Here is a 26,670-nt window from a genome sequence, read left to right as displayed (position 1 = left end):
GTTATACCTCAAGAAACCCTGAGAAGTCTGAAATAGACTATAATAACAGTTTTAAATTGTCCATTTTTCTTTGAAGAACTCATTTGTCAGTTTTCTGATTTTCCATAGGTGCAAACATAAGTAATTTGAAGTAAACCTAAACTTCTCTGTAAAATATAAAATGAGTCAAAATTCTTTATGAATCAATGAGTATTAACATATACATAGTAAGAGATTCTTTAGTAAAAACAAATTTATAAACTATTCAGTATCTCTCACTGGGTAACTTTATAGAGCTAAATTTTACAGTTAAAATTAGTATCCATTTTGGCCATTTTACTGAGTTCAGAGTGACTTGGATAATGATACTTATCAAAATGATTTTTGATTTAAGATATGTCTATTCTTTTAAAAATTGAGATATAATTTACATACCATAAAATTCACCCACTTAAATTATATTATTCAGTGGTTGTTAGGTTGTGCAATCATTACCACTATCTAATTCCAGAACGATTTTATCACTCCAAAAAGAGACCTAGTGCCTATGAACAGTTATTCCCCATTTCCTCTTCTGCCTCTATTAGATTTACCTATTCTGGACATTCTATCTAAACAGAATTATTTGTGTCTGGCTTCTTTCATTTAGCATCAAGTTTTCAATGTTCATCCATGTTGTAGCATGTGTCAATACTTCATTTCTTGTCATGGCTAAATAATATTCCATTATAAAGATGTGGGTTTTTGAATGTTTACAAGAACTCACTTGATTTTTAAAAACTTGATAAAATGTAGTGCTTAAATATAAGTGGAAATTATAGTGATAAAGAGTATTTATTACACTTGGCCAGGTTCAAATCGTTTTGGACTTAGAAGAAATGATGTCAGTGATATTTTATAGTGCTTCTCAATCAAAAATCCTTTGCAAGTTTTTAGATAAGCCATCCCCAGAACCATAAAGAAGAATTTTGAACCATAAGTGTTGTCTGAATGAAAGTCTATTTTATGAATAAAGAGTTCTTCATCACTGAAGGCTTTTAATCACAGGTACATTACAAATCACTGGACTTTAAAAAAGATTTTATTTATTTATTTATTTTTAGAGAGGGAGAAGGAGGGAGAAGGAGATGGGGAGAAACACCAATGTGTGAGAGTAAAGAACCTGCAAGGCAGGCATGTGCCTGATTAGGAATCAAACCAGCAACATTTTTCTTTGTGGGAAGATACCCAACCAACTAAACCACACTGGTCAGGGCCCAAGTCATCAGATTTTTATATTTTGAGTTTAGAAGTATATGTCTTGCCTGTTTTCACAAATAATTTTAGGTGCTAAGTGATAATGTAGCAAGGATTTACTGGAAGCATCTAGATTAGGAAGTGAAATTCATCATTTCTCCTGACTCAAAAAGTCTAGGTATTTCTATTTTTATTCAAAATGGTGATTGTCCACAATTTTGGAAGAGTCAAAATAAAAAACAATATAATAATGCAATGTTAAAACAATGCCTCTTTTTTTACCTTTATGAATGTATTTATTCTCTGTAACTTCTCTATAAGGTACAGACAGAGACAGACAGACAGAAAGACATATAAACTTTAACATACAAACACATGTAAGTTTGTTTTTACATTGTCTCCTCCTTCTCAGGCAAGGATCCAAATTACCTAGATACCTTGGGTAGGCCCCACATTCACATCATCCCTTGTTTCTCAGGGATGAAAAGTGGAGGCCATCTCAGATGCAGTCAGAGCTGACCTTTTGATATGCTTCTTCCTAAGCATTCCTTGCATCCTAATCCTGAGGAGTTAGATCTGCCTCTTCCAATTCATAGCCTAAATATCTGGGCTTCTAGATACCAAGATATTTTAATGCTTCTCTCAAAGATGTTTTGATTCATGCACATTGCCCTCTACTACTATTCTTCACCACAATATCTCTTAACATGTCTAAATCTAATATATCATCCTACCTTTCTTTTTTGACACTCCCATACAAAAACTCTTCTGTTCCACAGCCTATCTAATAAAGTCATAAGAGAAATGTTATTTCTACCAAGACAGATTCTAATTTGAATTTTATCTCTACAAAAGTTAATGTTCCAGTTTGAAATATTGCTAGTAACCTACAGAGAAAGGATGTGCTGAAGATTGAATTAGAAAAAGAATTTGAGCTCTTCACTTCCAGCCATAAGCACCTTGAAAGTGAGTTTACAGAAGTCATAAATGTATTCTGAAAAAAATGAGTGATACATACAACAGCATTGGCTCATTGGGCATTAGAGATTTTGGGGGGTTTAGTTTCATGTGCAGCATTTAAAAGTAATACATTCTTGAAAATGGATAAAAGAAAAGGGCAAACTTCAAAGCTTTGCAAACTACTTTAGTCCAAGATTGACACAGACCAGGTTTTCAGCCTAGAGCATTTTTTTAATGATCCAGTTATATAAAATCCTGAAAATACTGTTAGAGTGGGTAATGGAAACATTGACTTTTAATTTAGAGTTGACTTCAATTCACTAATGTTATTGTTTCTTGAGCATTTGGAGTTTCAATTATGCCACCAGCGTTGTAAACAAAAACTCAGTTATTTTGATACTCCACATTGGAAGTGTAGCCTTTCTTAGCATTGGTAGATGTAAAGTAGCAAAATTTCAAATAAAAAGACAAAAGTGTCTTGGCCAGTAGTGTTGTACATTTTGGATGCTTTCTGTATGTTTAAGACATTGGTAAATTAAAGTGAAATAACCCAGACAGGTCAGGTTTCCCAATCATATTCAAGTGGTATTCAAATTCAAGACCACCAAGTGTTCATTTTATATGTGTTTAATTTTGTTTTCCTAACTGCTCCTCTCCCTATTTAAGGTTCACATACCCTCACCCTTATTTTGGCAAAAGCTCTCAGTATTCCCCAGGAATCTAAGACACATGTTTGGGGGACAACAGTAGCATTTATAAATATTGAGTCATTGGAAGTTCTTGTTCCCCCAGAGCCCTGTGAATATTAACTGGCAGTAGTAAAGATTTTCTCAAACCAGGCTATTTAGTTTTTGACTAGCTGGCAGGTTTGTTAAAGGTGCCATTGTGCAGAACTGAAACTTAACACACCTCTCCCTCTTTCTCTCTCTTTTTCATTTCCAAAACGGTACTCTTATAGGTAAGTGAGGAAATCGATGGGGCAGGGGAGAACTCTGTAAATTTTCCTCAAACATATGTTGTACCGCTTACTAAAATATTTTTATTCCATCAAAACTATACTATTTAAACAAATGTAAACCCGGTTCCAATTATGTCATTACAGATTCCATAGAAGTAGTTTGTTTGACTGAGTGGTGGATGTGTGGCAATGTTAGGGAAATTTCAAGTCCAGTCTGGACTCTTCTGCTGCACCAAAGCATGCTATTGATTGAAAGAAACTTTTGAATTCAAAACTATAAAGGAAAAATTTGTGGTGATAATAACTACTATTTGTAGAGCATCTACCAACTGTAGGCCCCCAGGGATGATTATATTGCTTTTCCAATTAATTACTATGCTTTTCTAGTTACAAATTTGTTTTAAGTAGGATATTCCATACATACGATCTCATGATATTTTTAAAATGGGGGTGGGTTGGGCTGTGCAGATGAACAGCTGTGCACTGCCTGCAGGCCTAAGGAAATGAGTGGGAGCTGCAGGCTGTCCTAGGCACTGATGTCTGGCTGGGGTCCCTCTTCCAGGCTGGATCCAGCTGGAGAAAGAGGAATCATTTTATTCCTACAAAAAGGATTGTCAGCTCACTAAGACTTATACCTGTAGGGCTGTGCTTTTTATGATCTCTCTCTCCAGTGAGCTACCTTTATTTTGTATAAACACAGTGCCCAGTCTGCATGCCATGTTGAGATAGGGATGAGGGTAATGATGGATGAGGTAGGGATGAGGGTAGTGTTTAGAGTAATTAACAATGAAGAAACAAGGCTCTGTGAGTTGCCTGAAGCTACCAGGTGTCTGAGCTGGGATGTGAGCACTGATGTCTCTGAGTTTCCACTTTCTTTCCTACTCTTTGTGGTACTCTATCACCTATTTAGAATTTGTTCCACATTGCATTTTCTAGGACTTTGAATTAATATAGTTTCAAAAGACTTAAGTAAGAGTTTCTGGTACTTAGTATTCTGGTACTTTCTTTTGTTTGAATATTGTCCTAATAATGAATTGAATATTTCAATTGCAGCATTTATTGTTAGATTAGTTTTCTCCTGACGGTCAGCTGCTTTCTTCCAGTTTGGGAGAGGGACATCTAGAGTATCAACTTTTCTCATTTTAACAGCATAGAGAACTTGATCCAGAAGCCCATTGACCAAGAGGTTATTATATGCCTTAATTGTACTTAATTCTAATGCTCTGCTATTGTCAAAACATATGAAGTTCTCAATGCTAAGCCCCAAGGTATGACACAACAACATGTGACCTGGTGGTTCAGCATCCCATTCCAATGATTGTCAGGCGGAACCAAAGAGTAAGCCAATCTGGCAGACACTCTGCTTTTCAGTGCCAGTGGCTTGTCTCTTGGCACACATAGACAGAAATTCATCCCATGCTTTGCTCATCATTAATTGTGGTAATTAGAGATGGACCCCTAGATTTTCAGCAACCTGATGGATACATCCTCATAAAATTATTGCATAGCTAAGGACATTCTTTATTTTTATGTTTCATATCTGAAACAGTCCTGTGGAGGAAAGAGTTAGTATTTAGGGACTGGGAGATAAAATATGGAAAAGGAAACTAGACCCACACTTGCTTTAAGAGTTGTTTTTTGAAGTCATTTTCTGCTGCCTGCTTTCTTATGAAATTTGGTTTGGAGGCTCTGTGAGGCAGCTTCTAGGAAAGCCTTGATGCATCCCATCTCTCTTTTCTTCTCCTCTCCCTTGCTAGCTTCCTCAAAGCAAGTACTACCCCCTTGATTCAACAATTTAAAAGCAAAAGAAGCAAGAAAAACCTGTTGCAAGTTGTAATTCCCCTGGTCATCTGTTTCAGGATGAAGACAGTAGTCTGATTTCTTTCTTAACTACAATAGTCTAAAAGCATCTGAATCATATGTATAGCTTCTGATTACATTTATAATAAGAAAAATTAGCCTTAAGTGTTATTTCTTTCAGCCCCTGATGATTGAAGCAAATGCTTTTTCCATGTACCAACACTTAGGCACATGCCAACCACATTCAGCCCTGTGGGCAAGGCTCTTCCAGCCTAAAACTGGTTTATGATCAGAAGACTGGATGGAAAGCATTGCTGCATGAGAGCCCTGGTAACATGATATTGGATAGAGTCTATTTTCTTGAAATAAAGAATATATTTAGTTATTACAGGCAAAAGCTAAACTCAGGCTAAAGGAAAAATTGAGGGGGTAGAATCATGAGGAAGAGAAACCCCATCAAGATTAGAATCTCTTAGGCCAGTGCCTTGCTGATATCTTGATTTTGGATAGTTATATAGGGAAGCTTAGTTTATATAGCATTTTTCTAATAGAATATCTCATTTTATTGTGAGAAATAATATTTTTCATGAGAATTTTTTATGCTACCCAATATATACGTAAATTTAGGACCTTATATGACTGTGGCAAGTTGCTCATCTATGTCTCATTTTCTTTACTGTAAAATGAAGATAAGGATAGTCAGTTATCTCAAAGTGTTATGGGCATTGAGTTAACACAGGCCATGCATTTAATAGTGCCTGACCCATAGCAAGTGCTCAGTAAGTATAAGCTATTGTTGTTGTTGTTGTTGTTGCTATTATTATTAGAGAAGTCATATTTCTTGCACTACACACTACAAGATGACAGAAACAACTCAGAACCAAATTTTACCTCCGAATCATATACAGTCACATTGTTGATACTTGAAAATTATGAAAAAATATGAAACTTACATGGTACCAATCTTTAACTCAGTTTCTTACTAATTCTTATATTTGAGTTTATACCAGCTCTGTGTTGTGCAAATGAAATCCCAGATAACAGGGTGAAATGGCGCTAATTGGTTGATGTCAATGAAGTGTATCTTTAGTGACCCTACACTCTCCTTCAGTACTTTTTTTCTCGTCTTCAGCACCTTCTCCACTGGGAATTTTCACCCTACTTGTTCCATGGCTTCAGTGTCAGGTCTTGTCTGGATTTGTGAATACATTTTGTTTCTATCCTCATTCTCTTATGGGCCTCACAGCTTTTCACCCATGCTATGCATTGCCTTCACAGAGGAAAATACAATATTATTCCCTATTTATTACCTTTTTTATAATATAGAATTTTAAAAGAAAGCAATAAAGGATGGAAATATTAGGAAGAGAAGGGGCTAGTGTATATGTATGTGAAGTTAACTAACCCTTTATATACACCTCACTTTAATCCTTACTGTGTCTCTTAAAAAGTAGTAGCTTTCTCTTCCATATTATTGAGAGGGTAGTGAAGACTAGAGGCAGGAAGTATCATACCTTAGGTTACTTGATTGGTGGCAGAACCAGAATTCAAATTGAGGTCTCTTGGCCTCCACAACCCATATTGTTTCCAGTATATTAACCAGCCTCATGAGATGTTGGGTAGAGCTTTATGGAGAGATTGGTCTTCAGATAACTAGATTTTTTAAAAAGATTTTATTTATCTATTTTAGAGGTGGAAGGGATGGAGAAAGAGAGAGAGAGAGAAACATCAATGTGCAGTTGCTGGGGGCTGTGGCCTGCAACCCAGGCATGTACCCTGACTGGGAATCGAACCTGCCACACTTTGGTTAGCAGCCCACGCTCAATCCACTGAGCTATGCCAGCCAGGGCAGATAACTAGATTTTAAAGAATAGGGCATGCAAATTTGGGGGATGTGCTGAGTAATAAGATAATTAATCTGATATGCTAAATATAGGTAAATTGTTCACAGTTGATAGTTAGTGTAGTTTACTTGGTAAATATTTGTTATAAACCACTAAAAAATAATATCTTCACCCCAAGAGACAGAAATGGGACACTACAGGAGCTGCCTGGCTGCATGCATGGATTAACATTTACTGCTGGGTTGTGTCCTAGTCCTGCCTGATTCACTTCCCTGCTGACATTGCTTTGGAATGGGTGTAGACAATTGTTCTGCCATAGGCCCTGTGTCAACTTGCCAACCACCAAGGCTTTCTGGCCTGTGAGTAGTTTTACTCTGCATTTTTAAAGCCTGAGAAAATTGGAGATATTTTATCCTGAAGATGTAAGTCAGTTAACAAATCAAAAAGAGTGTGTGGGATGCCTTTTGGTATGTGGAAATCTTTGAAATTTGAAACCCTAAAATCTGGATCTTGCATACATATAGTGTAATCCTTTCTCTACCCACCAGTATTTCAAATATTTGAAGTATCTGTGTTATCACATCTAAGTCTTTTTTTTTTTTCAGATACATCTTGAGTTCCTCTCCTTTGCTATCTGCTCAGCTCCTCAGTGCTTTTTTTTTGTGGATGATCAGCTAAGAGAGCATCAGTGTCTTATCTGGTGGGATAGGTATGGCCCATTAATGCCAAACATCATTGGGCTGTGACTTTCCTTGCTCTGGTAATTATCCTTCCCATCAGTTAAAATTGTATGTTTATCATATAGATCTTTTCTTACCTGAAATATCAAATCTATTGCTTGTGACATCCTACTTCTTAAGACAGATGTGCTCCCATCTTTGCTTTGGGATTTTGATTCTACTGATGTGTACAGCCTCTCTCCTTACCATATAGCATTTTAATCTCATCCCTAAATGAAGTAAAATGTTTATAGTTCCTGACAGATCAAGCACTCCAACAAATCTTTTTAACAATAGCTCACACATGGCTTCTCTTTGTTTGTTTGTTGTTTTATTTTTATACACAAAATCTTTTTGGTTCTAACTTTTGCTCTAAATGAGTAATGATAATAGTTTCAGTGTATAATTGCCCATGATGGGCCAGGGTATTTATAATATCTTAATTTTGCCTCATAGTTCTGAAAGGTACTAGATATTTTACTCACTCCAGATAAAATAAAGAGCCACAAAAGAGTTAAGTTCTGCTTAGACAAAAAAGTGACAATAGCATGCAACATCACTAAGGAGGGTGCTGGCTCCCTGTGCCTGCTATGTGGCTGTGTGCCAGTCAGGTCAGTGGGCTGATCTAGACAGGGAAACAAGAGGCCCGAGGAAGGTAAGAAGGTGACCTCAGTAGCTTGATTTCTGTCTTTGACTTCTAAATCCTACAATCTTCTTATTTCTTGCTCATATCTTTGGTCTTGCTATTCCTCTGAGAGAATGTTCTTACCCACACCACCTGTCCTCCCCTTCTGCAATAGACCCATCCTTCAGTACTGACTGCCTCCTCCAGGAGACCTGAGCTGACAGGTCATGTGCCTTTGGGCTCCCCAAATACTCTATGCATTAGTCATTGAATATTTCCTACTAAGTTATAATTACTAATTTTATATATTCTTTCATTAGAATATGGTCAGATTGAAGGTAGAGACTCTAGTGTTTTATTTATTTTTGTAACCTGAGTACCTACCACAGATGCCCATGGATAGTATCCTGCCCAATATTTTTTGAAGAATGAATAAATTAGTTAATAGCAGCAAAAAAATGTGACAAAGATGAAACTGGATGACTCTCTTATGACCTGTTTTCAGTGGATGGCTCACCACCCAGCTCCATGGCTGGGCTGAGCCACCAGTGAGAACAATCATAGTGTGCTGATAGCACCTCTCTGTCAGGAACCTGTTCCCCTCTCTATGCCCTCCAGGTGCCTACTGAAAATCCTACTGATAGTTATTGCCATTTTCCCCCTTTTTATTTTCTATTTGAATTGTTTTTCTATCCTTACCTGAGGATATTTTTTTTCACTGGGAGGAAGGGAAAGAGAGATATCCATGTGAAAGAGAAACATCAATTTGTTACCTCCCATACACACTCAGACCAGAAATTGAACCCACAACCTTTCACCTAAGGGACAATGCTCCAAACAACTAAGCCACACTGACCAGGGCTCCCATCTCAGTTCCTGAGGAAATATGAGAATGACCATCTCATATGAGGGCTTTTACTTCTCTTCAAAAATTATATATTAAGAAAGTTGGTATTTGATTTCCTTTGTGAGCAAAAAATTGGATTTCATTTGGATTTGGGGAAATTAGGAATGAAAACAGAAAGACAAAGCAGGAAGTGGCCAGGATAGAACAGGAGGAAGGAAGTTGTGAGGGGTGGGTGTGCTTTGTCAAGACAGTCTCATTAATAACTGGGGAGGGAAAGAAAGCCTGCAAGTGAAAAATAGTCATGCCATTCTTCTCGAGCTCATCTGCTCACCACCAGTCCTTGCTGTAAGATAAATCATAATGCAGGGAATTTAAAATGATTTGGGATCGATTGTGTTTGCTTAAATACCAATTGCTCTAACCTTAGTTGCATGATGCAGCATTCCTAGTGTAAATTATTTACCATAAAAGCACTAAGGTGAGTCTGTGTGGTATGGGAGTAAACTTAACCTCAAAATTATGGACTGACAACATAAAGCTATAACTGTGTGTTTTCATACTCCTGGTATAATGGAAGGGTGTTTCAAGGGCATAATGGAGGCAAAAAACTTGAGCCATGTATAGTCACCACATTCCAGAAAATAATAGTATGACACACTTTAGTTATCCTTCAGACTTACAAAACTGATTTATATTTTAGGAGTTAAGTATGTGGATTCATCAATGGAAACCATTTCTTTCTTAAAATAGGAGTTTGGATTTAGAAAATCCCTCTTGATTTCATGCAGTAAAAATGTATTCAGAGATGTGGAAGACTGACAAAAATGTGCTAATATAATTTATCTCTTACATTCATTTTTAGAGACATTTAAACATTTCCTGAGATTCTCATTGCAGAATATGGATATACAAGGTGGGGCAAAAGTAGGTTTACAATTGTGAGTACATGAAACACAGAGAGTTCATTCTTGAATTATTATTTATTAAATATTGTATTATTTTCTGTACAAACAACTGTTAACTGACTTTTGTTCCACCCATAATATAGAATGTTAATATTAAAGATATTACTATAAAATGTTATAATACACTTCAGGACATAAGTTTTACACATTGCTTTATTATTTATTTTTTGAAAAATAAAAAGTAGTTGCTTTGCAAACATGTGTCACATTGACAATTATGATTTCACATGCTTTTCTTTTATTGCCTTGCATTGTTATTTAGTATATAACCTCCAGTTTTTAATCAGGTGATCATTTTTGCAGAGCCCAAGAAGAAACAGTGGAACTCAATGGAGTGAGATGTTATGACTGATTTCCAAAAATTTTCATGTGGTAGTTGCAGCATCCCCAATGCCAATGGATAATAATAAAAACCAAAGTACTCATGATATATGAATTACATTAATCAGATCAAGACAGATCATGCACAGGTTTCTTTCTTACTAGTTTTGCAGAATCAGTAGCATGATACTTTCATTGCAATCTTGTGGTTTTTTCATTTTATTTTAAGTATATTTTATTGATTGTGCTATTACAGTTGTCCCAATTTTTTTCTCCTCTTTACCTCCCCTTTACCTCCCCTCTGACCTGCTCTCCCCCACCTTCAAGCATCCTCTGCCCCCAGTTCACATCCATAGGTTGTACATGTAAGTTCTTTGGCTTCTCTATTTCCTATACTGTTCTTAACCTCCCCCTGTCTATTTTATGCCTAACATTTATGCTTCTTATTCCCTGTAGCTTTCCCCCCATTCTCCTCCACCATCTCTCCACTGATAACCTTCCATGTGACGTCCATTTCTGTGATTTGGTTCCTGTTCTTATTATTGGCTTAGTTTTTGTTTTTCAGGTTCAGTTGTTCATAGTTATGAGTTTGCTATCATTTTGCTGTTCATAGTTTTTGATCTTCTCTTTCTTAGTTAAGTCCCTTTAACATTTTATATAATAAGGGCTTGGTGATGATGAACTTCTTCAACTTGACCTTATCTGGGAAGCACTTGATCTGCCCTCCATTCTAAGTGATAGGTTTTCTGGATAGAGTGATCTTGGATGTAGGTCCTTGCCTTTCATTACTTTGAATACTTCTTTCCAGCCCCTTCTTGCCTATAAGGTTTTTTTTGAGAAATCAGCTGATAGTTTAAGGGAATTCTTTTGTAGGTTATTCTCCCCTTTTCTCTTGTGGTTTTTAAGATTCTCTTCTTATCTTTCATCTTGGATGTAGATAAGAAAGACTTCATCTTTCATAATGTAATTATGAGGTACCTTAGTGTGTTACTCCTTAGGTCCAAATTCTTTGGGACTCTCTGGGCTTCCTGGACTTCGTGGAAGTCTATTTCCTTTGCCAGATTGGGGAAATTTTCCTTCATTATTTGTTCAGATAAGTTTTCAATTTCTCTTCCTTTTCTCCTTCTGATTCAGATGACTGGAGCACTTAAATTTGTCCTAGAGACCCCTAAGCCTCTCCTCATTTTTTTGAATTCATATTTCTTCATGCTGCTGCAGTTGGATGTTTATTTCTTCCTTTTGTTCCAAATCATTGATTTGGGTCCCAGCTTCCTTCCCTTCACTGTTGGTTCCCTGTATATTTTCCTTTGTTTCACTTTGTGTAGCCTTTATTTCTTCCTTCATTTTGTGACTGAGCTCAGTCAATTCTGTGAGCATCTTGATTACCAATGTTTTGAACTCTGCATCAGATGGGTTGTCTATTTCCTCATCACTTAGCTCTTTTTCTGGAGTTTTGGACTGTTCTTTCACTTGGGCCATATTTCTTTGTCTTGGTGTACCTGTTATGTTGTAAGGGGGTGGGGCCTTAGGTATTTGCCAGGGTGGGGTAACCCTCTTTGTTGAATTATGGCACTGTCTTTGGGAGTGGGGTCAGAGAGGGAGCAATGCTGCTTGCCTACTCCACTCCAGCCCTGCTTTCCAACAAACTCTCCTGTGTGACTGGGAGTTTCTCCTGCCATGGCAACACCCACAATGTTTTACAGCTAGAGGTTTTGAGTCTTTAGTGTCCCAGTCAGCCAGCCCCTGCCTCACCCACTTGGTCTACTGTCTTGCCACAGGTCCTCTCTACCTGGCAGTCCATTTCTGCCCCTTGTCAGGTTTGAATGAATGTTTAACTCCTTGTTTGTCAGAGTTCCATGCAGTTTGATTTTCTGTCACTTTTGCTTATTTATTGTTTTTAAATTGGTTGTTATCCTTCTTTCGGTTGTGAAAGAAGTGAAGTGTTTCTACCTATGTCTCCATCTTGGGTGGAACGAAGGGGTAATGTCATTGCAATCTTGTGTTTATTTTTATAGGTACTCCTCAAAAAAGATTATCCTGTATTGATTTCCTTAAGAAATTTGAAAGAATGTTATGTTTAAATTATAATGGTGATTATATGTTGTATTGTTCATTTTTAAATTTATTTTTCCATAAAGTAGATACTATAACCACCACAAAGAAAATTAGTTTTAATTTTGTTACATATTAGTTTATTTGATAACTGCTTATTAAATGTCTACTGTGTGCATTCACCCTGTGCTGAGCACATAGCAGCCAACAGACATCACAGTCCCTGCCCTTGCAAACTTTACAGTCTGCTGTTGGAAGGTGGAGGCAGACAAGTAAAGGAAACACAGTAATAGAGTTTGATATAGCACTATTATTGAGAATGCACAAAGAACAGTGGAAATATACACAATAAGTACCTACATCAGTCTGGGGTAGAAGACTCCCTAGAGGAACTAATACTAAAGCAGAAACCTGAAGGAAGAGTATATGTAATCTTGCCTAAGAGAGTGGAAAGACTATTCCCCTCGAAAGGCAAAGAAGGTACAAAAACTCAGAAGCAAAAGAGATCACAGCATATATGAAGAATTGAGAGAAGACATTATAACTGGAGTTTGGAATGTGAGGTTAAAAGTAACTAAAGTGGATACAAAGAGTTAAGTAGTAGCCAAAGCACAAAATGCTGTATAAACCAATGGGTTGTAACCTTGGTTGAAAGTAGAATAACCTGCAAGGTTGCTTTGTAAAATATTCATGCCTGGGCTTCACCCCCAAATCTATTGAAACTAAGTCTTTCAGACAGGACCTGAGCACTACTATTATTTAACTGCTATACTGATGATTTAATCTGTACACAATATTGAGCATTTCTAATATAAACTATATCAAGAACCATGGGTTTTCCTTATGGGTAATGGGGATGTTTTGACAACTCTTAAGCAAAGGAGAGAAATGTTAAGATTTGTCCTTTAAAAGAATGCACACTGGCCTCCTGTGTGAAGAATGGATTGAAAATGGGGAAGACTGAAAGCAGGAAACCATTTTGTATGCTCTACCAGTATTCCATGAGAAAACAATGATGCCAATGATAGTGGAGACAAGTAAAGACAGTGGAAAGATATTAAGGAGGAGGGATCAGTGATTTGGTGAATGAGTAGCTTAGGAGTGGGGTGTTAAGGAATGAGGTAATGATACCTAGGTTTCTGCCTTGAGGAGCTGGAGAAGAACAGTGTGTTTAATTGAAATAGGAGATAATGAATTCCAACGGGAAGGACAAAGGTTTGGGCTTAATTTCAGATGTCAATAAGAGACTTGGTTGAATATTTTCATTTTTGTGTATTACATTTCATATGCCATATATACTTTGATTTATATAATTATTAATTAATCCATGTATGCATTCATTCACAAACATTTATTGATAATCTGTTATGCAGTAGACACTGTTTTAGATTTGGGCTACTTTAGTGAATAAATCAAGGATCCCTGCCCTCATGGATCATATGTGTCCTTAAATCCATGTCCCTATGACTGGCATCAGACCTGGATCACCTGAATGAAAACCAGAACTCTATTACTATGTGTTATGTTTCCACATAAATATTTATAAATATTTTATTTATTATATAATCTTCTCTCATGTTGATACACAAAAATGTCACAAAATTTTCCTTGACCTTTGTTGTTTAATATTATTGTGAGGATTTATACATTGAAATCTGTTGTTTATTTATCTAGGATAAAATTGTAGGAATAGATTTGCTAGGTTAAAGAATGGAATATTGTAAAATTTTTGGAACATATTATTATTGTCCAGTTCATTCCTGCTTTTTGTCTCTCACACAAGATCCATGCTCTAACTCAGTTACACCTGGTTGGACAAGGAAATAAAAAACATTTGTTAAAAGAAAAAAAATGAATATTATTTTCCCTCTTCCTTTACTGACCATACTTGTCATCAATGTGCTTATACCTCTTGGAATGCCACCTTTAAAAAGAAATAAATGATGGAATGAATGATGGATGCATGGATGGATGGACAGATGGAGAGAGAGATTTTCAAAATGCTTCATAAGCCTCAAAGCCTAGGGACCCCATGAAGTCTCAAAAAAATCTTCACTCACAGCCTCATCCTGATGTATGAAATAGCTGAAGAGTACATAAAAATTCTCACCATCAATAGTTATTAAGGTCATACAAAGTAAAACTGCAATGAGATACCACCTCACACCCACTAGAATGGCTATAATTAAAAAGATAATAACAAGTGTTGGTGAGGTATGGAGAAATTGGAATCCTTGTACATTGCTGGAGGGAATGTAAAATTGTGCAGCATTTATGGAACACCATTTTGTGGTTCTTCAGAATATTAAACACAGATCTATTATATATTCTGGAAATTCTACTCCTAGGTATATGCTCAAAAGAATTGAAAACAGGTGTTCAAACTGATACTGACAAATGTTCACAGAAGAAAATTATTCATAATAGGTGGAAACAACCCAAATATCCATCAAAAGATGAGGGGACAAGCAAAATGTGATATATTACATGTGGCATATACATAAATGGGATCTATGTATATAAATGTGATATATATGTATGAATATTATTCAGCCACAAAAACAAATGAAGTTGATTTAAACTACAACATGGGTTAACCTCAAAAACATTATCTAAGTGAGGAAGCCAGACAAAAATGTTCAAATATTGTATGATTCCCTTTATATGAAGTATCCAGAATAAGCAAATACATAAAGGCAGAAAGCATATTTGTGGTTGCCAGAGGCTATAAAGAGGGAACAATGGGGAGTGACTAATGAGTATGGGGTGTTCTTCTGGGGTGGTAAAAATGTTTTGGAAGTAGATAGAGCTGGTGGTTATATAGCATTATAATTATACTAAGTGCCATTGAATTGTTCATTTCAAAATGTTAATAATATGGTACATGAATTTTATCTCAACAAAGGAAAAATAATTTTAAGATGTTATCATATTTACTAAAATCTCATCAGTATATGAATAAAGTACTTTTGCAACTTAGTAGAATTTAAATAACGCAGTGTTTTTCTTAAAATAATTGCTAGTGTAAGCAAATATTTTTCATTATGTACACTAATTATATTTATTTTTGTGGAAGACTTGCTCATATAGTTGCCCATGTTACTCTTTGTAAATATATTTCACAAGGTTGATTTCTAAAGTTGAGTTTTGTTAATTGTATTACATTGAGTTTTTTCATTTGTATTGTTATCAATACTATTCATTAATTCATCAGTACTATTTTCCCTATTGCTTCAATGCTGTAAATTTACAAAGTAAATATGTATTTTATCCTATTTTTGTTGTTTTTCATAATTAAATATATAGGCAACTCCTTAATTCATCTAGAGTTTATTTTGCATAGAGACTTTGAAGAGTGAATTTTTTCCCCAAAGTAGCTACTAAATTTTTTCATCATCATTGGTTAAACAACCCTTTGTTTGATAACACTAAGTGAGCATGCTCATGCACAAGGCACTCTTCTCTGAGGTCTGGCAGAAAGTTGGTTTCTTTGATACCTTGTAGACTCTGTTTCTGTAATACATCTATTTCTCCTGATTCTTCTTTTTCTCCTGTGTTCTATTCCCCCTTCTGTTTCTTTTTATTGTGAAACGTGGGTTTCATTTGGAGAAGATGCTGGATAAGCCTGAAAAAACAAAATGCAAGCAGGAAATATAAACCTTAGATGATTTTGAAATGTAAATGATAATAGCCTGAATTGGCATCTATTGAAATGCCCAGTCATCTTAATTTCAGAGTAAGATATAACTGTGTACACATCAACATAAAACCACAAAATAGAAAAATACCTTCTGGTAAAGGCAATATGATAGCATATATTTTCAGACTCAGCTCCCTTTTAATTTCTAGGTGTTTTTATATGTAATTCATCCATGAGTTATGTTAGTATGAATCAGTACTGCTATCTGGGGGAAAAGAAGATAAATGTAGAAAAGAAATTATTTTTTATCATTGCTGTATACATAACCACTTAACATGAAAAACCATGTTTGATGTTTTGTGGATATTATTCATTTGGTCAGGATATTGACTTTAAATTTGATATGTATGTGATGATATGATATGTATGTATGTGATGAGACTTTGAAGAGTGAAGTCTTTGGTCTAGGTTCTTGGACAAAAAAAAAAAGTGTGAGTGTTAGGAGAATTAGGGTGTGTTTCTGAAAGGCTTTTCATGTAGCCTAAATTGTGCAACAGCTCACCCACATTTATATACATCCTCCAGGGTAGCCAACATTCTTGATGCTATTGTTTGGTTGTGAGATGTTTTGATTAATTGATCTCTAAAGAAAGAACTTTTGTATATTTCTTTGTTATTTGTTTAAATTTATTTTCTCCCAGGAATAACATCATATAGCCACATTGACTTTACATTTAAGATTGGTTAAGTGTGGCCTTATATAACTTATGAAAAAAATCCTTCTCCATTGAACTCAAATTCCCCATGTGGAGTTAGATCCCTATCAGTGTAAGGGTATAAAACTGCCTATATCCATTGTTAACTTGAAAGGCCACGTAGAAGCAGAATTCTAATGGGTGTCTCTTTGGAATTATATCATACACATGCTGACTCATTTTGAAATATCTGTTCTGCAGAATAACGGGCACAACTACGAAATGGAATGTTATAGGCTATTCAGTCCAACCTTTGCAGTTCAAGAATAAGCAGAGACACAATAGTTATGTGACTTTACCAAGGTCACTGAGACAGTTGATACAAATATTACACTAGCATACCTGGTCTAGTGCTCAGTTAATAATATTTTTGGAAAAATGATAATATTAATTTAAAATTAGGGTAATGGTACTTTTATTAGTCTAAATATCAACTCAGGAAAAACAAACACACAATTGATTCATAAAAAACCAATCAAGTAAAAATGGATACTCACCATAAAGTTGTAAGATTTACTTATTTGTGGCCACAGCAGTGTAATTGTTATTACTCTATTGCTTCTTGGAGTCACCTGAGGTGTTAAATATACTGTGTCTATAAATGAGTATTTTAGGACTGGAAATGCTACTCTTCATGATTTCCCATTACTTTTTAGAGTTTAAGTGAAAATAAGAAATTCTAATCATTCATTTATACTAAATGAAAATAGAATAAAAAACAATAACTTTTAGACTAGAGAATTTTGACTTCTCTTGTAGGGTCAGGCCATCAATGTTTCTTGAAAAATATCTTAGAAGTTAGATATATAAGAAGATTCACTTCTTGCTATCACACAGTTAAAATTCTTAAAGCTATATTTTAAATACTTTAAATAAGTCCTAAGCAGGATTGTCCAACCTTTTGGCACCTCTGGGCCACACTGGAAGAAGACTTGTCTTGGGCCACACATTAAATACATTGCAACACATAATCACAAAAAATCTCATAATGCTTTAAGTAAATTTACTTAATTTTGTGTTGGGCCAAATTAGTAGCCATCCTGGACTGCATGTGGCCCACAGGTCATGGGTTGGACACTTGTAAGGGCATTTGGTTGAATAAAAGCAATGTTAATATTTAAAGTATGTACTATATTAGTTTGACATTTTTAAGATTTTCTAATTTCAATAAAAAGATGAAAAGCAGAAACTGCATTTCTCTTTTTTCTTCTTTTTATTGATTATGCTATTATAGTTGTCCCAGTTTTCCCCCTTTGCCCCCTTCCATCCAGCACCCTCACTCTCTCCAGCAATCCCCCCTCCTTTGTTCATGTCCATGAGTCATGCATATAAGTTCTTTGGAAACTCCATTTCCTATACTTACTCTCTACATTCCCCTGCCTATTCTGTAACTACCAATTTGTACTTCTTTATCCCTTCATCTTATCCCCCATCCCCCCAGACCCTCCTCCCCACTGACTACCGTCCCAATATTCCCCATATCTATGATCTGTCTCTGTTCTCTTTGTTCACTTAGTTTGTTTTTTTTTTTACATTCAATTGTTGATAGTTATGTATTTATTGCTATTTTAATGTTCATAGTTTTGATCTTTTTCTTAAATAAATCCCTTTAACATTTCATATAATAATGGTTCGGTGATGATGAACTCCTTTAGCTTTCTTTACCTTGTCTGAGAACTACTTCACCTGCCCTTCAATTTTAAATGATAGCTTTGCTGGATAGAGTAATGTAGGTTATAGGTCCTCGCTTTTCATTGCTTTGAATACTTCTTGTCAATCCCTTTTAGCCTATAAAGTTTATTTTGAGAAATTAGCTGACATTATTATGGCACTACTTTGTAGGTAATTATCTGCTTTCTCTTGCTGCTTTTGAGATTCTCTGTTTATCTTTAACCTTTGGCATTTTAATTATGTTGTGTCTTGGTGTGGTTCTCTTTGTGTCCATCTTGTTTGGGACTCTCTGTGCTTCCTGGACTTGTATGTGTATTTCCTTCACCATATTAGGGAAGTTTTTTTATTATTTTTTTCAAATAGGTTTTCAATTTCTTGGTCTTCCTCTTCTCCTTCTGGCACCCCTATCATGCAAATGTGGGCATGTTTGAAGTTGGCCCAGAAGTTCCTTACACTATCATAGATTTTTTGGATTCTTTTTTCCTCTTGCTCTACTGATTGGATGTCTTTTTCTTTCTTATCTTCCAAATTATTGATTTGATTTTTGGCTTCATCCACCCTGTTCTTGATTCCCTGTAAATTGTTCTTTATTTCAATTAGTATATCTTTCATTTCTGCCTGAGTCTTTTTTATGCTGCTGAAGTACCTACACTGGGCTCTACAGGACACCTACTACATGGACACCTCTGTGTCTTAGGCCTCACTACCAAGACACAGAGCCAAAGCAGGTCTACTTCATACATAGAAACTAACCCAGAGTGGTTGCCAAAATGAGGAAACAAAGAAATATGGTGCAAATGAAAGAACAGAACAAAACTCTAGAAAAAGAACTAAACAAAATGGAGATAAGCAATTTATTAGATGCAGAGAAATTGCATTCTGTAAGATCAAGCTCAGAGCCTTATGATCTCAAATATTCCAAAGCTGATAAAAAGCTTTAATTTTATTTCATTTTAATAATTTTTGGACTTTTACAAATATTAAAAGGTATCTGTATATAAAATAAATGAGTCTCTGAAACTAGAAATATTGAGGCTCTAACAATTCACAGGAAACAATATGACAGGAGGGGGGCTATTAGATTTTTTAGTCACTCTCAGCTTGAGAGAAAAGCTAGGGTCATGAATACTTGATAATTTTTTAAAAAATGTGGAAAACAGCCCCAAATTACTTTTATCTCTTAAAAAAATGGAGAGAAAAATGAAAAAAAGGGGCACTTCTCTTTCTCCTTTGCATTGTTACTATTATTTGTTTAGTGACTAAGTCTTCAGAGGACATTCTCAGTGTAAATGGCAAGAGTCTTGAATTGTTCTCCGCCTCACCTCCAGCACTAGATACCTGAAGAATGAGATGTTGACCAGGAAGTGTGAGCAATAGATTCAGTGTCCTAGGCATCTAACTTCCAAATGGGCTTCTATCCAAGATGTGAGAAACACTCAATTGATTCCAGGTTATTCCCATTCTCTCATGGGATTTTCAGTTGATTCCAAGCTCTGCATATTGTCATGCCTCAGTGGTTACTGTTACCCAGGCTCTGAATTCATCACATGTGTGCATGGACTGTTCAGCACCACACCAAATTCCCATTCTCTCTCTTTTCTAAAGTACTTTTGAATTTTATTATTGTTCAAGTACAGTTTTCTGTCCCTTCCACCGATCCCTCCCTACCATACCAGCCATCCCCACCTCCATCCCCTCTTTCTATCCCCCCTTGTTTTTGTCCATGTATCCTTTATAGTTGTTCCTGTATATCCTTCATCATTTTACTCACATTATCTCCTCCCCTCTTCCCTTTGGTTACTGTTAGTTTGTTCTTAATTTTAATATCGTTGGGTTATATTTTGCCTGCTTGTTTTGTTGATTAGGTTCCATTTAAAAGATATCATGTGGTATTTGTCTTTACTGCCTGGCTTATTTCACTTAGCATAATGCTTTCCACTTGCATCCATTCTGTTGCAATGGGTAGGAGCACCTTCTTTCTTTCCACTGTGTAGAATTTCATTGTGTAATGTACTATAGTTTTTTGATCCATTAATTTACTGATGGGCACTTAGGTTGCTTCCAGCACTTGGCTATTGTAAATTGTGCTGCTATGACCACTGGAGTGCATAGGATCTTTTGGATTTGTGTTTCAGGGTTCTTAGGATATAATACTAGAATTGGAATTGCCAGGTCAAAAGGCAGTTCCATTTTTAATTTTCTGAGGAAATTCTATACTGTTTTCCATAGTGGTTGCATCAGTCTGCAATCCCACCAACAGTGTACTAGGGTTTCCTTTTTTCCACAACCTCTCCAACACTTGTTGTTTGTTGCTGTGTTTATGATGGCCATTCTAAATGGTGTAAAGTGGTATCTCATTGTGGAGAAACCTTTTTTCCCTTCCTGTGGTTTTGAGAGGATGGGGACCATGTCTGGGCCACAATATTCGCAGTTGCCCAGTCTCTGGCCCAGGTCCCCTGTGAGCTGCCAGGCTCAGATTGGCCACTCAATCTCTGGGTGCACAGCCCATATCAACTTCCAGCATGTGGTTCCACTCATCCACTCAGCCTCTGGATATGCAGCTCATGTCAAACTCAGGGTGGGCCAGCCACTGCTCAAGAGTTCTTTACAAAGCAGCTTCCCACCATTCTTAACAAGTGGATGATTTTCACACAGCCCAACTTTCTAGCCAGTCCAGAGACTATCCAAGTCAGGGTCTGGCACAACCCAACTTCTCCCTTCTCCAGGTGTCACCTGGCACCCCAATTTCTCTGGTACTGGCCTCCACCATCCCAGAAGATGTGTACAGCCTCTATGTGTCTCCCACTTTGTCCCTATTTCCCCCCAGCAACTTCTAGCATCCAGGTCCCTCCTGGTGTGGGGCTGCCCTCCCTGCTCTGGTAAGGGAGGGAGCTGGTGATCTAACTTTCCTTGTATCCTGTGGCAGGCACCAGGCTGGGGACCACAGCAGCCTAGGTCCCTGTGCAGATCTCAGGGACCTTACTGTCCCAGTGCAGTCTTTTCACTATCTGTTTTTTAATGTCCTCTTCAATTTTTGGCCTCCAAACTTCGTATAAGCTGGGATTCCATTGGCTGTTCACTCCACTCCTCAAAAGATTAGCTACAGGCCCTGGCTAGCATAGCTCAATGGATTGAGTGTGGGCTGTGAATCAAAGCATCACAGGTTCGATTCCCAGTCAGGGTACATTCCTGGGTTGCAGGCCAGGTCCCCTGTGGGGGCCATGTGAGAGGCAACCACATATTGATTCCCTCTCTCTTTCTCCCTCCCTTCCCCCCTCTAAATATAAATAAATGAAATCTAAAAAAAAAAAAAAAAAAGATTAGCTAGGTGTTCCAGCTGGGCACAGGGAGGATTGAGCTCTGCTCCCACCTACCTCATCACCATCTTTCAGTATCCAATTCTCTTTATTGCTCATTGGAAGTCAAACTAAAACTGGTCATCTATTGTTTGTTTTGTTTTCTGATTAAGCAAAATTACTGGAGTGATGTACATGCATAAATGTTTCTCAGACCCTATTAATATTTACAGAGTTAGAGATGTCATCTGTGTAGAAAATTCCATAATTCAGGTTGCAAGATATAGGTCAGCATACAAAAATCAATTCTGAGAAGAAAGAAGATGGTGGCTAGGTAGGAGGGAGTGGATCCCACTTTTCCCTACACATGGGAGGAAAACCTAGCCAATTTACAGAGAAACAGAGCAAACAATGAACAGTACCCCAGCATATATGAAGATAGAAGACCAAAAATTGTAGAGGATATTGAAAAACCAGGTGAATAGGTGGAAGCTGTAAACACCAGGGTACCTGCTGGAAGAAGAAACCCAACAACATAGGAAAAACTGAACAGGAGCAAGAGAGAATCCTCAACATGGAAGAACCAGCTTCAACGCAACCAGCTCACACCAGCACATTAAAATACAAGAGGTAGTGGACAAAGTGATCCTCAGTTAATCAGCTGGTGGGAAGGATCCACCAAAGAAAGACCCAACAACAATCAAAACCCAAAGACAAACACAGAACCAACAACAACAGCCCAACACCAGTGAGCTTGGGAGATGAAGGAGGTGGAACCACTGAATCTCAAAGGTATTCTATCATAGAAGTTCACCATAAACCCAGGGAGTCAGAACAGATTAATTTAAGAAGCTGAAGCTAGCAAGAAGAGTCTCACAAACAATGGGAAGACAAAGAAACAATCCACAAATGAAAGGAAAGGAGGAAGCCTCAGAAACAATGCTAAATGAAGTGGAGGCAACTCAACTATCAGATAGGGAGTTCAAAGCAATGGTTATCAGGAAAGTTGATGAGCTCACAGAGAATTATGAGAAACTAGAGGGAAACTACAATGAACTCACTGTGAAAGATATCAACATTAAAGAGGAAATAGAAACTATCAACAAGGGCCAAGAGGAAATAAAGAATACAGTGTCTGAACTGAAGAACACAGTAGAAGGAATCAAAAGCAAGACTGATGAAGCAGAAGATCAGATCAGTGAGCTGGAGAATAAAGTAGGAAAAAACACCCAGATGGAGCAAGAAAAGGAAAAGAGTCTCATAAAAAATGAAAAGGGATTAAGAGAAATGCAAGGCAATATGAAACATATTAATATCTGTATAATAGGGATACCAGAAGGAGAAGAAGAGCAAGGGATAGAAAACCTATTTGAAAAAGTAATGATGGAAACCATCCCTAATTTGATGAGAGAAAAAGTCACACAAATCCAGGAAACAGAGAGTCCCAATTAAGAGGAACCCAAAGAGGCCCACTTGAAGATACATCATAATTAAAATGTCAAAATTCCAAGACAAAGAAAGAATCTTAAAGGCAGCAAGAGGAAAACATGAGGTAACATACAAGGGAGCCCTGATAAGACTAGCAGCTGACTTCTCAATGGAAACACTCCAAGCCAGAAGAAGATGGCAAGAAATATTCCAAGTAATGAGAACCAGAGGCCTGCAACCAGGACTACTCTACCCAGCAGGCTCTCAATTAAAATGGAAAGTCAAATAAGGAGTTTCCCAGACAAAAGAAGCCTTGAAGAATAAACCTCCTCCAAACCAGCTCTGCAAGAGACACTAAAGGTAATGCTTTAAGAAAAGGAAGAAAAAGAGTGTGAGAGAGAGAAACACAGGTATGAAAAAATGACAATGAATAAGTACCTATGAATAATAACCTTAAATGTCAATGGATTAAATGTTCCAATCAAAAGACAAAGGGTAGCTGAAAGGATAAGAAATCATGACCCACACTTATGCTGCCTACAAGAGACCCACATCAGGACAAGAGACCTACACAGAATTAAAATGAAGGGCCGGAAACAAATTTTCCAAGCAAACAGAGAGGACAAAAAAGCCGGGTAGCTATACTCATATCAGACAAAATAGACTAAAAAAAACAGGCCATAAAGAGAGACCCAGAAGGTCACTTCATAATACTCAAGGGAAGAATTCACCAAAAAGACATAAACATTGTAAATATATATGCACCCAATGTAGGAACACCCAAATACAAAAAAGAAAATTTTGGAGGACTTCAAGAGAGATATTGACAGCAACACAATTATAGTGGGGGACTTTAACACCCCGCTGTGAAAAATGGACAGATCTTCCAAACAAAATATCAACAAAGATATTGTGGCATTGAACAATGCTCTAGATGAAATGGACTTAACGGACACATAGAAAGCTCTTCATCCCAAAGAAGCTAAATACACATTCTTTTCAAATGCACATAGAACATTTTCAAAGACAGACTACATGAGAGGACACAAAACAAGCCTCAACAAATTCAAGAAAATTGAAATAATTGCAAGAACTTTCTCTGACCACAAGGTACTGAAACTGGATACCAACCCCAAGGAAAAAAGTAAAAAGCACTCAAACTCATAGAGATTGAATAGCATGCTATTAAACAATGAATGCGTCAGGAATGATATTAGGGAAGAAATCAAAAGGTTTCTGGAAACAAATGAAAATGAACTCACAACAACCCAAAACTTATGGGACACAGCCAAGGCAGTCCTGAGAGGGAAGTTCATAGCGATACAGACCTACCTAAAAAAGACAGAAACATTTCAAATAAACAACCTAACCCTACATCTACAAGAACTTGAGGAACAACAACAAAGACAGCCCAGAGCAAGCAGAAGGAAGGAAATAACCAAGATCAGAGCAGAATTAAATGACATAGAGACTAAAAGCACAATTCTAAGGATCAATGAATCCAGGAGCTGGTTCTTTGAAAAGATAAACAAAATCGACAAGCCTTTAAGCAGACTCATCAAGAAAAAAAGAGAAAGGGTCCAAATAAACACAATCAGAAATGAAAAAGGAGAGATTACAACTGATACCACAGAAATACAAAGGATAGTAAGGAATTACTAAGAAGAACTGTATGCCAAGAAATGTGAGAACCTAGGTGAAATGGACAAATTTCTAGAAAAATATAATCCCCCAAAACTCAATGAAGAAGAAGCAGAAAGCCTGAACAAACCAATAACAGCAGATGAAATTGAAGCAGTAATCAAAAAACTCCCAACACACAAAAACCCTGGACCAGGTGGTTTTACAGGAGAAATCTACAAAGCATTTAAGGAAGAGCTAACCCCTATCCTTCACAGACTATTTCAAAAAATCCAAAAAGATGGGAGACTCCCAAACTCTTTTTATGAGGCCAACATCATCCTAATTCCAAAACCAGATAAAGACACAACAAAGAAAGAAAACTTCAGGCCAATATCACTGATGAACATTGACGCTAAAATGCTCAACAAAATACGAGCAAACTGCATCCAACAATGCATTAAGAAGATCATACACCATGAACAAGTGGGATTCATCCCAGGGATGCAAGGATGGTACAATATTCACAAATCAATAAATGTAATACATCACATAAAGAAAAGGAAAAATCACATGATCATATCAATAGATGCCGAAAAAGCATTTGATAAGGTACAGCACCCATTTATGATAAAAACACTCAGCAAAGTGGGAATAGAGGTAGCATTCTTCAACATAATAAAGGCCATATATGAGAGAGCTACAGCCAACATCATACCCAATGGGCAAAAATTAAAATATTTTCCACTAAGATCAGAAACAAGATAAGGTTGTCCACTTTCAGCACTTCTATTCAACATAGTATTGGAAGTTTTAGCCTACAGCAATCAGACAAGAAAAGGAAATAAAAGGCATCCAAGTCAGAAAGGTGGGAACAAAGCTGTCATTTTTTGCAGATGACATGATAGTATTTATAGAAAATCCTATAGCCTCTGCCAAGAAACTGCTTGACCTAATAGATGATTTTGGCAAAACAGCAGGATACAAAGTCCATATCCAGAAACCAAAGGCTTTTTTGTATACCAACAATGAAACATCAGAAGCAGAAATCAAGAAAAAAAGCCCATTTGAAATAGCAAAAAGAAAAATAAAATACCTACGAACAAACCTAACCAAGAAGGTAAAAGACCCATACTCAGAAAACTACACAACACTGAAGAAATCAAGGAAAACACAAAACAAATGGAAACATATACTGTGTTCATGGATGGGAAGAATTAACATCATCAAAATGTCCATACTACCCAAAGCCATTTAGAGAGTCAATGCAATACCTATTAAAGTACCAATGGCATATTTCACAGACATAGAACAAACACTTCAGAAATTTATATGGAACCATAAGTGAGCCCAAAAGGCTGCTGTAATTTTGAGAAAGAAAAGCAAAGTAGGAGGGATCACAATACCTGATACCAAACTGTATTACAAGGCCACTGTAATCAAAACAGCCTGGTACTGGCATAAAAACAGACAGATAGACCAATGGAACAGAATGGAGAGCCCAGCAATAAACCCAAGTCTCTATGGTCAATTAATATTTGACAAAGGTGGCAGCAGCATAAAATGGCGTAAAAATCACCACTTCAACAAATGGTGTTGGGAAAGCTGGACAGCTACAAGCAAAAAAATGAAACTCAAGCACCAACTTACACCATACACATAAAATAATTCAAGGTGGATAAAGGATTTAAATAGAAGTCATGACACTATTCAAGTCCTAGAGGAGGGGGTGTTAAGATGGAGTCGGAGTAGGAAGGAGCAGATTCGGCTTCCCTCTGCTCAGGGGAGAAAATCCTGACCGATCTATGGAGTAGAGAGGCAAGCAACCAACATACTTCAGCATTTTTGAAAATAGGGGACCAGGGATTGTGGCAGAACCGAAAGACCGGACCCTAAGAAGAGTGCTGCAACAAGGTAGGGTCCCAGAGACCAGCATGTGGTCCAGGGGCTGCAG

At 36.8% G+C, this 26,670-nt stretch overlaps 1 protein-coding gene across 1 annotated transcript in view; it reads left to right on the top strand.

Moving 5' to 3' along the window:
* The window catches only part of PIEZO2 (piezo type mechanosensitive ion channel component 2), a 427,386-nt gene that overhangs the window by 70,414 nt on the left and 330,302 nt on the right, over positions 1–26,670 (top strand).

The sequence above is a fragment of the Phyllostomus discolor genome, chromosome 9, assembly GCF_004126475.2.
Source record: "Phyllostomus discolor isolate MPI-MPIP mPhyDis1 chromosome 9, mPhyDis1.pri.v3, whole genome shotgun sequence".
Classification (NCBI taxonomy): Eukaryota; Metazoa; Chordata; class Mammalia; order Chiroptera; family Phyllostomidae; genus Phyllostomus; species Phyllostomus discolor.
This window is presented reverse-complemented; position numbering and strand designations above follow the sequence as displayed.